Source organism: Macaca nemestrina, chromosome 4, assembly GCF_043159975.1.
Source record: "Macaca nemestrina isolate mMacNem1 chromosome 4, mMacNem.hap1, whole genome shotgun sequence".
NCBI classification, from domain to species: domain Eukaryota; kingdom Metazoa; phylum Chordata; class Mammalia; order Primates; family Cercopithecidae; genus Macaca; species Macaca nemestrina.
This window is the reverse complement of record NC_092128.1, coordinates 173,369,158-173,382,856: the sequence shown is the minus strand read 5'-3', so window position 1 is coordinate 173,382,856 and position 13,699 is coordinate 173,369,158. Positions and strand designations below refer to the sequence as shown.

At 39.1% G+C, this 13,699-nt stretch overlaps 1 protein-coding gene and 1 non-coding gene across 7 annotated transcripts in view; one reads left to right on the top strand and one right to left on the bottom strand.

Moving 5' to 3' along the window:
- The window catches only part of LOC112425049 (keratin associated protein 13-4), a 179,750-nt gene extending 168,874 nt beyond the window's left edge, over window positions 1-10,876 (bottom strand). For 3 of the 6 annotated variants that reach the window (XR_011622775.1, XR_011622777.1, XM_071095583.1), the window contains exons 1-2: window positions 10,764-10,876; window positions 9,623-9,774 (exon numbers count right to left, since the gene is read on the bottom strand). The gene's annotated coding sequence lies outside the window, so the exon portion shown is untranslated. The remainder of the gene's footprint in view (window positions 1-9,622; window positions 9,775-10,763) is intronic. The other 3 variants (XR_011622774.1, XR_011622776.1, XM_071095582.1) reach the window with 1 other exon arrangement.
- A 5-nt stretch (window positions 10,877-10,881) lies between these two features.
- The window catches only part of LOC105472759 (uncharacterized), a 28,964-nt gene continuing 26,146 nt past the window's right edge, over window positions 10,882-13,699 (top strand). The window contains exon 1 of the transcript XR_011622781.1: window positions 10,882-11,332. This is a non-coding gene — a transcript (uncharacterized protein). The remainder of the gene's footprint in view (window positions 11,333-13,699) is intronic.

The following is a 13,699-nucleotide window of genomic DNA, read 5'->3' as shown; positions in this document are numbered from 1 at the left end:
AGGCATGGATTCTATAATTCAGATATCTGAAGCCATTGGATCAATGAATGATCCAAACTGCATTATAGATACAATTTATAGTTTTGTATTTCTTTCCAAAAGAGATAAATGAAAAAGATTTTATTTTAATAAACTCTTCATTCTTCTGTCCAAACGTGCTGTTAATATTATTTATTAGTAAAGCATTGACTAGGATGTGCATTGTCACTGCTTCTAGTAATGGGCTTTGCAATGCCCAGATTATGGTGTCTCTGCACTAATTTTGGTTGGGTTTTAGATATTTTCCTCCTCTTTAAGCAGGAGTTTCTGGGATTCTCACAGTTTCCAAGGATAGCCTTTCTCTTAAGTACCCTTGTTAGGATAGTTAAGATAGCCTTTGCTATCATTTTTGATGATAGCCTTTCATCAAAATCATCAAAAATGATTGTTTGGGTTGCATCCTGAAATAAAATTGGATAGGCTGTACTTACATTGTTCTGCTCTCTCACATCAGTGTTATGAAAAGTAAGTTACTGAGATAATATAAAAAGCATTGACTATCTTTGTTCACTCCTTGAATATGCCATGCATGTCTAAGGACAGAATGTATCAGAAAAGTTTGAAGAGTACATGAACAAAATTTTTATTTATATGATTAGGACTGTTCATGAAGTGTATTAAAATGTAAGACTAACACATGGATGTAAATGTTTAGAAAAGAGCACCTATGAGCATAAGGTAATGACAGTGCAGCAGTATCACTTATTTTTAATTAGCTAAATCCCAGTACCCCAATTACTATTTTCAATCTGCTCAAATGATCTCCATTTGTTTAAAAAGGCAGGCAACAAACGTTGATGGGAAGGAAGTAGGCTCAGCAGGTGTTAGTCGTACCTGGGTTCTTTGCCAAAATATCTAATCTAATTGAAAACTCTGAAGCCTTTACTATCATCAAAAATGATTTTTTGTTGTATCTTGAAATAAAATTGAATAGGCTGTACTTATGCTGTTCTGCTTTCTTACATCCAAGTGTTATAAAAAGTAAAGTACTAAGGCAATATGATGGTAATGGGAGACATAATATTTATATAAAACAAGCAATGTTCAAGTATTTTCCTATTCTTTATTTTATAAGATCTTCGAACAGTCTCTGAAATTAGAAATAGAATGCAGAGTATTAGATACTTGGCAAAAAACCTTAGTCATAAGTATATCACAGTCATCTCATCATGTTCTCTTTACTTCCTCTTTTACTGCTAATGCAATAAAATATGAAATACAAAGAGAACTGTAGAGTTCATCAACTTCAACATCCTTATTCTACAGAGGTGGAAATGGAAACAGCACCACTGGATAGAATTTTAAAATGTTGCTCAGCAAGTTATTGTAGAGCTGTGAGTAGAACTACTTTATTCCACCCAATTTATTTTATTGGATCTGTCCAGCTGTGACATTTTCTCTTGTTGCCTCACTTCCCTCATTTGCTCCCTATTTTCCTCTTCTTCTCTCCCTCCTCCTTCTCCTCCATCAATTTAGGAAATAGTCATGGTGCTTATATTGTTAGAGGAGAGAAATAAGGAACAATGAAAGAAAATGCATAGGAAAAATTATCAGTGATTGAGTTACAAAAATTAAAATGACAAATTGTGACATCCTCTATAAACTCAGTACTTTTAATAATTTCATTGATTTTTTAAATTTTAGTGATTCTAGTTAGTGCCATGCTCATAATATTTACCCAAGAGTAATGATCAAGCCTTATGCTCCCCAAAACATAGGCAATGGCAAGGGTTTAATGAGGAGCACCTATAGCTTCTTGGCCAGGCTGAGGTCTTCTCTATTATTGTCTCCAAATTGCAGATGCAGGAATGGTCTTCTGGCTTTCAGGAATACACTCTAATCTTGGTTTCCTATTACTGCCATCGCAAATTACATTAAACTTACAGTTGTAAGCAATACAAATTTATTATCTTTTAATTCTATAGGTCAAAATCTGATGAATCTGATGACCTCACCGGGCTAAATCAAAGTATATTGGCAGGGCTGAGTTTCTTTCCAGAGGCTCTAAGGGAGAATCTATTTCCTTGCTTTTTATAGATTCTAGAGCAGAGGTCGTCAACCTCTGGGCCATGAACTGGTACTGGTCCATGGCATGTTAGGAACCAGGCAGCACAGCAGGAGGTGAGTGAACGTTGAGCAATGGTTACTGTCTGAGCTCTATCTTCTGTCAGATCAGCGGCAGCATTAGATTCTCATCAGAGCACAAACCCTGTTGTGAACTGCACATGCAAGAGATCTTGGTTGCAGGTTCCTTATGAGAATCTAATGCCTGATGATCTGGCTTCCATCATCTGAATACGGGACCATCTAGGTGCAGAAAAACAAGCCCAGGTCTCCCACTGATTCTACATTATGGTGAGTTGTATTTGTGTTATTTCATGATATATTACAATGTATTAATAATAGAAACAAAGTGCACAATAAATGGAATGTTCTTGAATCATTCCAAAACCATCCCTCCCCTCTCCTCCATTCTGTGGAAAAACTCTTTCAGGAAACCTGTCCCTGGTACCAAAAAGTTTGGAGATGGATGTTCTAGAGGCCACCTACATTTTTTAGTTCATGGCCCCATTCCTCTGTCTCCAAAGACAGTAGTGGTGGGTCCAATCATTCTCATAGTGCATCACTTAGACCTACTTTTCTGCCTTTACCTCCCACTTCATACTTATAATTACATTGGGGTCGCCTGGTTACACAACATTACATTCCAGGAATAAAGCCTATTTGATCACTGTAAATTAACTTTTTGATATGCTATTGGATTCTGTTTGGTAATGTTTTGTTAAGTTTTTTTGTGTTTATTTTATTAGGAATATTGGACTGTAATTGTCTTTTCTGATTTTGTTTCTGCCATGTTTTATATCAGGCTGATGCTGACTTAATAGAATGAGTTAGGGAGGAGTCCCTCCTCTTCAAGTTTTGGGAATAGTTTCAATAGAATTGGGACCAGCTCTTGATTGTACATCTGGTAGAATTCAGCTGTAAATCCATCTGGTACTGAGCTTTTTTTTTTTTTCTTTTTTTTTTTTTGGTTGGTTGGTTGGTTGGTAGTTTTTTTATTATTTATTCAATTTCAGAACTCAATATTCATCTCTCCAGAGTTTCAATTTCTTCCTGATTCAATAGAGGTATTTGTAATAGTCTCTGAGGATCTTTTGTGTCTGTGTGAGATTCATTGTAATGTCACCTTTTTCATTTCTGATCATGTTTATTTGAATCTTATCTCTTCTATTTTTTGTTAATCTAACTAAAAACTAACTAATCTAACTAACTAACTAGTGATCTATTGATCACTAGTTAGAATTATCTTGTTTATCCTTCCCAAGAACCAACTTTTTGTTTAATTGATTCTTTGTATCAATATTCAGGTCTCAATTTTTTTCCATGTGTGCTTTGATATTGCTTGTTTCTTTTCTTCTGCTAGGTTTGTGATTAGTTTATTATTGTTTTCCTAGTTTCTCTGGGTGTGATGCTAAATCTTTAATTTGAGATCTTTATAACTTTTTGAGGTAGGCATTTTGCTCTATAAACTTTCCTGTGAACACTGCTTTTGCTGCATCCCAAAGATTTTGGTATGTTGTGTCTCCATTTTCATTCATTTCAAAGAATTTTTAAATTCTGCCTTGATTTCATTTTTTAACCCCTAAGTCATTCAGCTGTTTAATTGCAAGGCAATTGTGTGGTTTTGAGAGATAGTCTTCATGTTAATTTCCATTTTTATTGCACTGTGGTCTGAGAGTATGGTGAAATGAGTTCTCTTTTTTTAATTTATTGAGACTTATTTTATGCCCAAGCATATGGTCAATCTTGCAATACGTTGTGTGTGCAGAAAAGAATAATACATATTCTGTAGTAGTTGGGTAGACTATTCTGTAGTAATCCAGGAAATGAAGAAATGAAGAAAGAGTTAACATCTTAAAAAGAAATAAGTCAGAGCTTCTTGAAATGAGAAACTCACTTAAGGAATTTTAAAACACCATTTAAAGCTTTATCAATAGACTGAGCCAAGCAGAAGAAATAATTTCAGAGCTTGAATATTGAACTCTCCTAGGTAGACAAAAATTTAAAAAGAAGAGTTTTTAAAAAATTGAAGTCTTTGAGAAATATGGGACTATGTAAAGTGACAAGTCCTATAAATTATTAGTATTCCTGAGAGAGAAGAAGAAAAAGTAAACAACCTGAAAAACCTATTTGAGGGAATCAATTAATAAAATTTCCCTAATGTTGACTGAGAGATAGATATTACGATACAAGAAATCCAGAGAACACCTGTAATTTGCACTACAAAATGAATGTCACCAAGGCATATAGTCACCAGACTGTCCAAGGCCAATACTAAACAAAATTTTTTAAAGGCAACCAGAGAAAAAAGTCAGATCATGTACAAAGAGAACTCCATCAGGCTAACAGTGGACTTTTCAGCAGAACCTTACAAGCGAGATTAGGGGCCTATTTTAAGCATTCTTAAAGACAAGAAATTCCAATCAAGGATTTTCTGTTAAGACAAACTAAGCTTCATAAGGAAAGGAGGAATGAAATCTGCCAGACAAGCAAACTCAAACAGAATTTATTACCACTAGAACAGCCTTACAAGACAGCTTAAAGGAGTTCTAAACGTGGCGGGGGGGGGGGGGGGAATGCTGCCACAAACACATATTTAAGTACATAGCTTACAGACCCTATAAAACAACCACAGAATAGAGTATCAACAAAGCAGCCAGCTAACAGCTTCATGATAGGATAAAAACTTCACATATCAAAATTAACCTTGAATGTAAATGAATGGCCTAATGTGTCATTTGAATGGCACAGAATGGCAAATTGAATATAAAAAAGAATATTAATTTGCTGTGTTTAAGAGACCCCTCACACACATTATGACACCCCTAGGCCCAAAGTAAAGGGGTAGACAAAGATCTATCCCACAAAAGGAAAAGTTTCTTTCTGTTGATTTTCAACCTTGTCTTGGATCTCATTGAGCTTCCTTGCCATCCATGCTTTGAATTCTTTATCTATCAATTCTGAGTTTCCATTTTGGCTAAGGATCATTGCTGCAGAGCTAGTGTAATCCTTTCGTGGTGTCATTACAGATTTTTCATGGTGCCAGAATTCTTGTGCTAGTTTCTTCTCATCTGGAAACATTGGTACTTCTAATTATTGTAATTATTTTTGTGGGGAGTAGTATTTTTTCTTTTTCTTTATTTCTCTGTTTTTCTCTCCCTTTCCCCTTCCTACCTCCTTAGGGGGTGCGACTGTAGAGAATGCTGGGTAGGGTTTTTGGCTTTGCTCCTACAGCCCTATGCACTCTGTTGGCATGTTTTATATTGGACTGTGTGGTTTGATTTGCACGTCAGTAGATGGCGCCGATGGAAAACAGCCAGTTGCAGCCCACGTGGCTAGGTATATAACCTGATCCTTGTTTACTGAGAGAAGCTCTCTGTTCCCTTAGCCAATGGGCTGATTTGTGGAGTGCACACTGGTTTGAGCTCCCTGCTCAGCTCCATGGGAGCAGCGGTCAAGATGGGCAGGTCCAGACTTGGCAGTTCTGCCCACAGGTCCCCTGATAACAGGCACAAGCACCAGCCTTGAGGGAGAATTCTGTCGGCAGACACCAAACACTCAGAGATGGGTCAGGTATGGAGGTGGAAAAGCTCCTTAATCTCAAGATCTCTGCAAAGATAGGAAGGGTGCCCTAAACTCCTAATCCAGGAGAGTGGGTGCTCCAGATGCCTGGATACTGACACATATCAGTGACTCTAATACCATCTGTTGAAAAGACATTTTTTTACATTCGAATTGATTTCACATCTTTGTAAAAAAATAAGTAGCACACATGTGGATCTGTTGCATAACTCTATTTTGTTCCACTAATTTAATTATCTATACTTAATTCCAGTACAATATTTTAATATACATCTTTCTGTTTTATTTCCCCCTTTTTAAGATTGTGTTGCCTATTCTTCCTCCATTAAACTTTATACATTTCAGTTGATTTTTCAATTTTTGGCAATTTTGGCACTTTTGTTTGGAATGTGTTGGATCCGTGAATTCGAGATAATAAAAATTATCCCTAAATTTATAGATCCATGATATGACTCAAGATCTTGAAATGTATTCCACAAATGATATGTTTTGATATTATTACAATATATTTTTAAACTTAATTTTTCATATGCTTTTCATTTGTATAGACAAAATCGATATTTCTATAGTAATTTTATAGCTTACTTAGGATTTTCGATGTGAGCAGTTGCACCTGTGACTAGAATGTTTTACCACTCACTTCCTGTTATTATTATTTTTTGCTGTTTCATTGTAAGACCAATAGTTCAATGTTGACTAGAAATGTGGGAATGTGCAATATAGTTGATTTGCGTGTGTATGTATGAGTGTGTAGTGTGCTACCTTTGTGTTTGTTCATGACAATTAATAAATATGTATATTTTTGGTTTTAAGTGCCTATTGTTTATAGTACCGAGTAATATCTGACCAGGAAGACATGTAAAAGATGATTGATATTATTAATTGAGTTAACTTAGAAGGCATCTGCAACAACATGCCTCCTCTGCCATCCCCAGGGAGCCTGAGAACTCCATTTTCAAACTCTCTCAGCTCGGAAAGTGGGGTATTTACACACAGCAGATTAATTGAATTTCTCCTATTCAAGATCACCACATTCACTATACCATCGTATCCTGACTACCTCACTCTTTAAATTTCATTCTAATTCAGTTTAGCGCCAATTTCAGAAGAACTTTTAAACATGTATCTAAAAGTTGGGGCTATCTTGAATATCAAAATCACAAGAACTATGAGAATAGCTAAGGGAAGTATGAGAAGGTGAAGTAAAATGACCAAAGCAGAGAGAAAAAAAAAAAAAACCGCATATTTTGTATTTAGGGAAGAACTGAAATTTAGTTGGTTTACAGTAAAAGAGGGTTTATGTAGAAACGTGAGACAGAACTTGCAATGTACAATGAGTACATATAGTCTGATGATTGGATATCACTAATCATAGCTTTTTATCTTTTTCATTCAAATTAGTGCAAAGCACCTTCTAATTGCATATGCTTATTCCAGTTTCTCACCCCAATCAAGCTATTTTTACTCACTATCTAGATTCAGCTGATAGGATACTTTCTTTGGGAACCTTTGCTGACTTCTAAATAGGTGACATCTCTTTGTTAAGTGTTCTTATATGTTGAGGCTGCTTATTCACAGCTTTAATAACTATTGTAATTAAATAATTATTTGGTTAATATCGATTAAACCAGATAAATGGTAAATTCAGAGGAACAGAAACTGTATTTCAAAAAATTGTTTTAAAATGTTCTCATTATAGGGTAGCCCATGAATGGATGCATTTTCCTTGAAAAATATAATAAAACATTTTTTCATCATGCATTCCCTAAGAACAGAGCCAGATGAATCCTATTTTGAGATGTGACAAAATGCTACTGAGGCATGACTAATGAAAAATACAGGAGTTAAGTTTGGGGAGAACAAAGTTGTTATCTGTAATCACTAAAGTGACAAGAATAAATAAATAAAAATTGATAAAATCAATTGCATATAAATGATTCATGATGAGTTTCCTGGGAAACTGAATACAGTAATTCCTGGAAGTCAGAACCACATGCTGATCAGTAGCTAGATGGCTGATAATTTCTGGAAATACAGTTGCTTGGGCAGCAGGAACTTAAGACCTGAACCCCCAGACTCAAGACTCGCAGAGCTAATGAGTGTAACAGATCAAACGGGGAAGGCAGCAGTGGAAACCCACACCATTGTAGAGGCAAAGCCCACGAGAGATCTAATAGAAATCTGGTAGACAGCAGGACCGCCTTTGTAGGGAACTGGAGATTTGGAATTACTGTTCCTGAATTGCTGGAATACAGGGAGAAACCTACCTTAATCCTGGTAAATTCAAAATGTTGCAAAAGACTCAGGGATTTGGGCTGGCCATTTCTAGAGAAACTTTAATATGGCATTGGGATAGTTTCTTGAAATATAATGATGAAGTTTATAACGATATAATGATAGAGTTTACAATATGATGATAAATTTATCATTATTTCATCCTGAAGTTAGATATTAATCTTTTTAACTTCAGAACCAGTTTTGATATTGCAAATTTATTGTCTCCAACATTATAACTACCAGCTGTGTAAGCATGCTTCACTATATAATTGTGTAATTATTATTGAAACTATCACTGATTAGTCTTTAAAAGGTAGTTTGCTTTTCTAACTAGAGTATTTCCAGAGGCCAGAGAACCACTTTTATATCTAAAATAGGCACATCATTTCCATTAATCCAAGATGGCTTTGGCTTAGCCAGAAAGTATTCTTTAATGTTAATGCTATTTGTGTCTGTGTTCTAGATCTCTAAGATGGCAGAAACTCACAGGTGAGAATTTGGTATATAGACCTAAGTTGAATTATAACTTTTTAAAATTACGAAACAAGACATTTATGCAGCCAACAGACACATGGAAAACCGCTCATCATCACTGGCCATCAGAGAAATGCAAATCAAAACCACAATGAGATACCATCTCACACCAGTTAGAATGGTGATCATTAAAAAGTCAGGAAACAACAGGTGCTGGAGAGGATGTGGAGAAATAGCAACACTTTTACACTGTCGGTGGGACTGTAAACTAGTGCAACCATTGTGGAAGACAGTGTGGCGATTCCTCAAGGATCTAGAACTAGAAACACCATTTGACCCAGCCATCCCATTACTGGATATATACCCAAAGGATTATAAATCATGCTGCTATAAAGACACACGCACAATATATTTATTGAGGCACTATTCACAATAGCAAAGACTTGGAACCAACCCAAATGTCCATGAATGATAGACTGGATTAAGAAAATGTGGCACATATACACCATGGCATACTATGCATCCATAAAAAAGGATGAGTTCATGTCCTTTGTAGGGACATGGATGCAGCTGGAAACCATCATTCTCAGCAAACTTCACAAGGACGAAAAACCAACCACTGCATGTTCTCACTCATAGATGGGAATTGAACAATGAGAACACTTGGACACAGGGCGGGGAATATCACACACCAGGGCCTGTCGTGGGGTGGGGGAAGCAGGGGAGGGATAGCATTAGGAGATATACCTGATATAAATGATGAGTTGATGGGTGCAGCACACCAACATAGCTCATGCATACATATGTAACAAATCTGCACATTTTGCACATGTACTCTAGAACTTAAAGTTTAATAATAAAAAAAGCAATTATATTATGAGCCCAAAAAAAAAAAAAGAAAAGAAAGTTATAAACAAAATTAGATCAAGTTCACCAGGGAGCATAGATCATTGTCATTCCAATTTCTGTCACAGAAAGCTGAATAGAACCTTCCATATTTCCACTCATTATTTCAATCCCTTTGGATTTCCCAGTAAAAGTCTACTAATTATGATTATTACCCAAGAAATCTAGTGGTGATGAGGATGGTGACGACAACGGGGAGGAGGAGAATAAGAAATAGGGCTGATGAAGAAAGGGAAAATGAGACCACAAGACCCAGTTGAAACCACATTAAAATGAAACTTACGAACCAGGGTTCCATCCTCTGCTTGCTGCATGATGTGGAAACTGCCTCTTGGCTTGTGCCTGTAATTCCAGCACTTTAGGAGGCCAAGGCAGGTGAATCACTTTAGCCCAAGAGTTCGAGACCAGTCTGGGCAACATGGCAAAACCGTGTCTCTACAAAAAATAAAAATAAAAAATACATAAGTAAACAGAAAATTTGCCAGATGTATTAATACATTTTCAGGCTGCTGATAAAGACATACCCAAGACTGGGTCATTTATAAAGAAAAAGAGGTTTAACAAACTCATAGTTCCATGTGGCTGGGGAGGCCTCACAATCATGGTAAATGCAAAAGGCACATCACATCTTACATGACAGCAGACAAAAGAGAGTGAGAACCAAGTGAAAAGGGTTTCCCCTTATCAAATGGTCAGATCTCATGAGACTCATTCACTACCAGGAGAACAGTATGGGGGAAACTGCCCCATGATTCAATTATCTCCTACTGGGTCCATCCCACAACATGTAGGAATTATGGCAGCTACAATTCAAGATGAGATTCGGGTGGCGACACAGTGTTACAGTTCTTAAAGATGGTATGTCTGGAGTCTGTTCCTTCAGGGGTTCAAATATGTCTGCAGTTTCTTCTGGTGAGTTTGTGGTCTAGCTGACTTACGGAGCACAACTACATGCCTTCCTGGGGGGTGTTACAGCTCTTAAAGGCGAGGCATCTGGAGTTGTTTGGACTTCCTGGTGGGTTCATGGTCTTGCTGGCTTCAGGAATAAAGCTGCAGACCTTCATGGTGAGTACTACAGCTCATAAAGGTGCGGTGCACCCAAAGAGTGAGCAGCAGCAAGATTTCTTGTAAAGCGGGAAAGAATAAAGCTTCCACAGCGGGGAAGGGGACTGGAGCAGGTTGCCACCGCCAGCTTAGGCAGCCTGCTTTTATTCCCTTATCTGACCCCACTCACATCCTGCTGATTGGTCCATTTTGCAGAGAGCTGATTGGTCCGTTTTGACAGGGTCCTCATTGGTGCATTTACAATCCTTTAGCTAGACATAAAAGTTCTCCAAGTCCCCACCTGACTCAGGAGCCCAGTTGGCTTCCCCTAGTGGATCCCGCGCCAGGCCTGCGGGCAGAGCTGCCCGCTAGTCCCTCACCTTGTGCCTGCACTCCTCAGCCGTTGGGCTGTCCCTGCGGCGCTCGTTGGGGAGGCTCGGGCCGCGCGGGAGCCCACCGCGGAGGGGGCTCGGGCATGGCGGGCTGCAGGTCCTGGGGCATGGCGGGCTGCAGGTCCTGAGACCTGCCCTGCCGGGAGGCGGCTGAGGCCCAGCGAGAATTCGAGCGCGGCGCGGGCATGCCAGAAGTGCTGGGGTAGCCGGTGCCCCCTCCGCAGCTGTTAGCTAGGGTGCTAAGCCCCTCACTGCCCCGGAGCCGGCGGTGCCTGTCGGTCGCTCCGAGTGCGGGGCCCGCCGAGACCACACCCACCCGGAACTCGCGCTGGCCCTCGAGCGCCGCGCGCAGCCCAGGTTCCCGCCCGCGCCTCTCCCTCCACACCTCAACGCAACTAGAGGGAGCCCGCTCCAGCCTCAGCGCCCAGAGAGGGGCTCCCACAGTGCAGCGGCGGCTGAAGGGCTCATCAGGAGTGGCCAGAGCTGACACCGAGGCGGAGGAGGCACTGAGAGCGAGCGAGGGCGGCCAGCACGTTGTCACCTCTCAGTATCACCAGGTATGGTGGCATGTGCCTATTGATCTCAATATCACCAGGTATGGTGATTGATCTCAATATCACCAGGTATGGTGGCATGTGGCATCTGCCCAGGAGGCTGAGGTAGAAGGATCACCTGAACCCTGAGGTCAAGGCTGCAATGAGCTGTGATCAAACCACTGCACTCCAATCTGGGCAACAGAGTGAGGCCCTATCTAAAAAAATAAAGTCTTTTAGATCTCAAGTGCCACCTTGATACAGTACGTTTAATTTGGTGATCTCTACAGTTTCTTACCTCTGTCATATTTAATATATTTAGAAAGAGTGAAACATTCTCACTTTTTAAAGGAATGGCACTTTTGTGAAGTCTATGATTCCCTTAGAGAGTCTATTTTCTCATATGCAAAAGGACCTTAGACTATGAGTGAATTCTCTCACAGGTCTGCTTGAAGGTATAAGGAGATGATGCTTAGAAAATTTATTTAAAGATTGCTTGGCTCTACACAAAGATGTCATTTTGCTTTTAATTTTGGCTCATTTACAACCAGTCATATTTTTGACAACTTATTATTTTGTGAAATACTACATTCATAAACACTTAGAAAGTCATCATTAAAAGAAAATCAAATAGCATCCTTTTTTGTGAGATGTAACTAAAACAGCCATATTGGCTGCTACAGAAGGTTATTTTCAGCTACACTGAGTTTGAGCCATGGGAAGGCATCAACATGGAACCCACAGCTTCCACGTCTAGATCCTTTCCACCTAGGTTCAGTTATAATCTCCTTACACACACTCAGATAAATAAATCAGTCTGTAGCCAGTTGGTGAATGCAGGAATTCAGGCATCTTTGCACCCAAAATGGGGTGAATTCAGAGATAGTTGTTAAAAGCTAATAGGCGGCCAGGTGCCGTGGCTCACGCCTGTAATCTCAACACTTTGGGAGACCAAGACGGGCAGATCACCTGAGGCGGGCAGATCACCTGAGGCAGGCGGATCACTAGAACAGGCGTTCGAGACCAGGCTGGCCAACATGGAGAAACCCCGTCTCTACTAAAAATACAAAATTAGCCCGGTGTGGTGGCACATGCCTGTAATCCCAGCTACTTGGGAGGCTGAGGCAGGAGGACCGCTTGAACCGGGGAGGCGGAGGTTGTGTCGCTGCACTCCAGCCTGGGCAACGAGCAAAACTTTGTCTCAAGGAGAAAAAGAAAAAAGAGCCCATAGGCATTCTTTTCTCAATTTTAGAAACATGAGTTCTCTGTTTTTCTTAATGTGAGCCATGCCATGTAAGCCTAAAGTGTCACCCTGCTCTATGTATTCCTGGTGCTTGCACAGCTTCTTAGTTCCCTCCTCCTGTCAGCAGCAATACATGGGCAATTGTACAGGGAGTGAATTAAGCTCTTCTCTGCTCCTGAGGTGTTTAGTCAGAGAATGCTTCACAGTCAAATTCTGAACTACTAGGAAATTATTACTTTAAGAGAGTTAAAAACTGAGGATATTGGTTAAGGCTTTGTATACAAAGCTCATTCACAGAGAACTATAGCTCTTTAATTTTAATACCACAAATACACAACAAAATCACATTAGAAAATGAATAGATAACAAGCCACCACATTATTCCAGGGCTAAGGAGTTTATTACCCTTAAAGTATGCAAATTTTATTTTAAAAAGAAAATTTGTTAAAATGAAATCTATTACAGGTGCTGGCATCAGACTTTAAATTTGAGCTATTATTCAGTTAAGCACTGGCAATACGCTTTTTAAAAGGTAAAACATTAGTAAGACAGAAATTAATTTATGGTTTTCAACTTTAAAAAAAAAAAAAAAACAAAACTCATAAAGGCCGGGCGCGGTGGCTCACGCCTGTAATCCCAGCACTTTGGGAGGCCCAGGTGGGCGGATCACGAGGTCAGGAGATCTAGACCATTCTGGCTAACATGGTGAAACCCCGTCTCTACTGAAAATACAAAAAAATTAGCCGGCTGTGGTGGCGGGCACCTGTAGTTCCAGCTACTCGGGAGGCTGAGGCAGGAGAACCCGGGAGGCGGAGCTTGCAGTGAGCCCAGAGTGTGCCACTGCACTCCAGCCTGGGCAACAGAGTGTCTCAAAAAAAAAAAAAACTCATACAATTATAAATTAATCAATGCCATTTGTAATAATTCAAATGTTAGAGAGATACCACAATGGAAATTAGAAAATATTTTGAAATGCATGATACTGATGACAAAATGCAGTAAAATTTGAGAGATGCAGCTGTTTAGAAAGAAAATTTTAGAGTTTAGTGAGAGTATTGAAAAGCTTGAAATCAAAGTTGCAGTACTTTATGTGAGGATGCTAGGAAAAAAATAGCAATTTAAGCCAAAAGAAATGTCAGAAATTATAA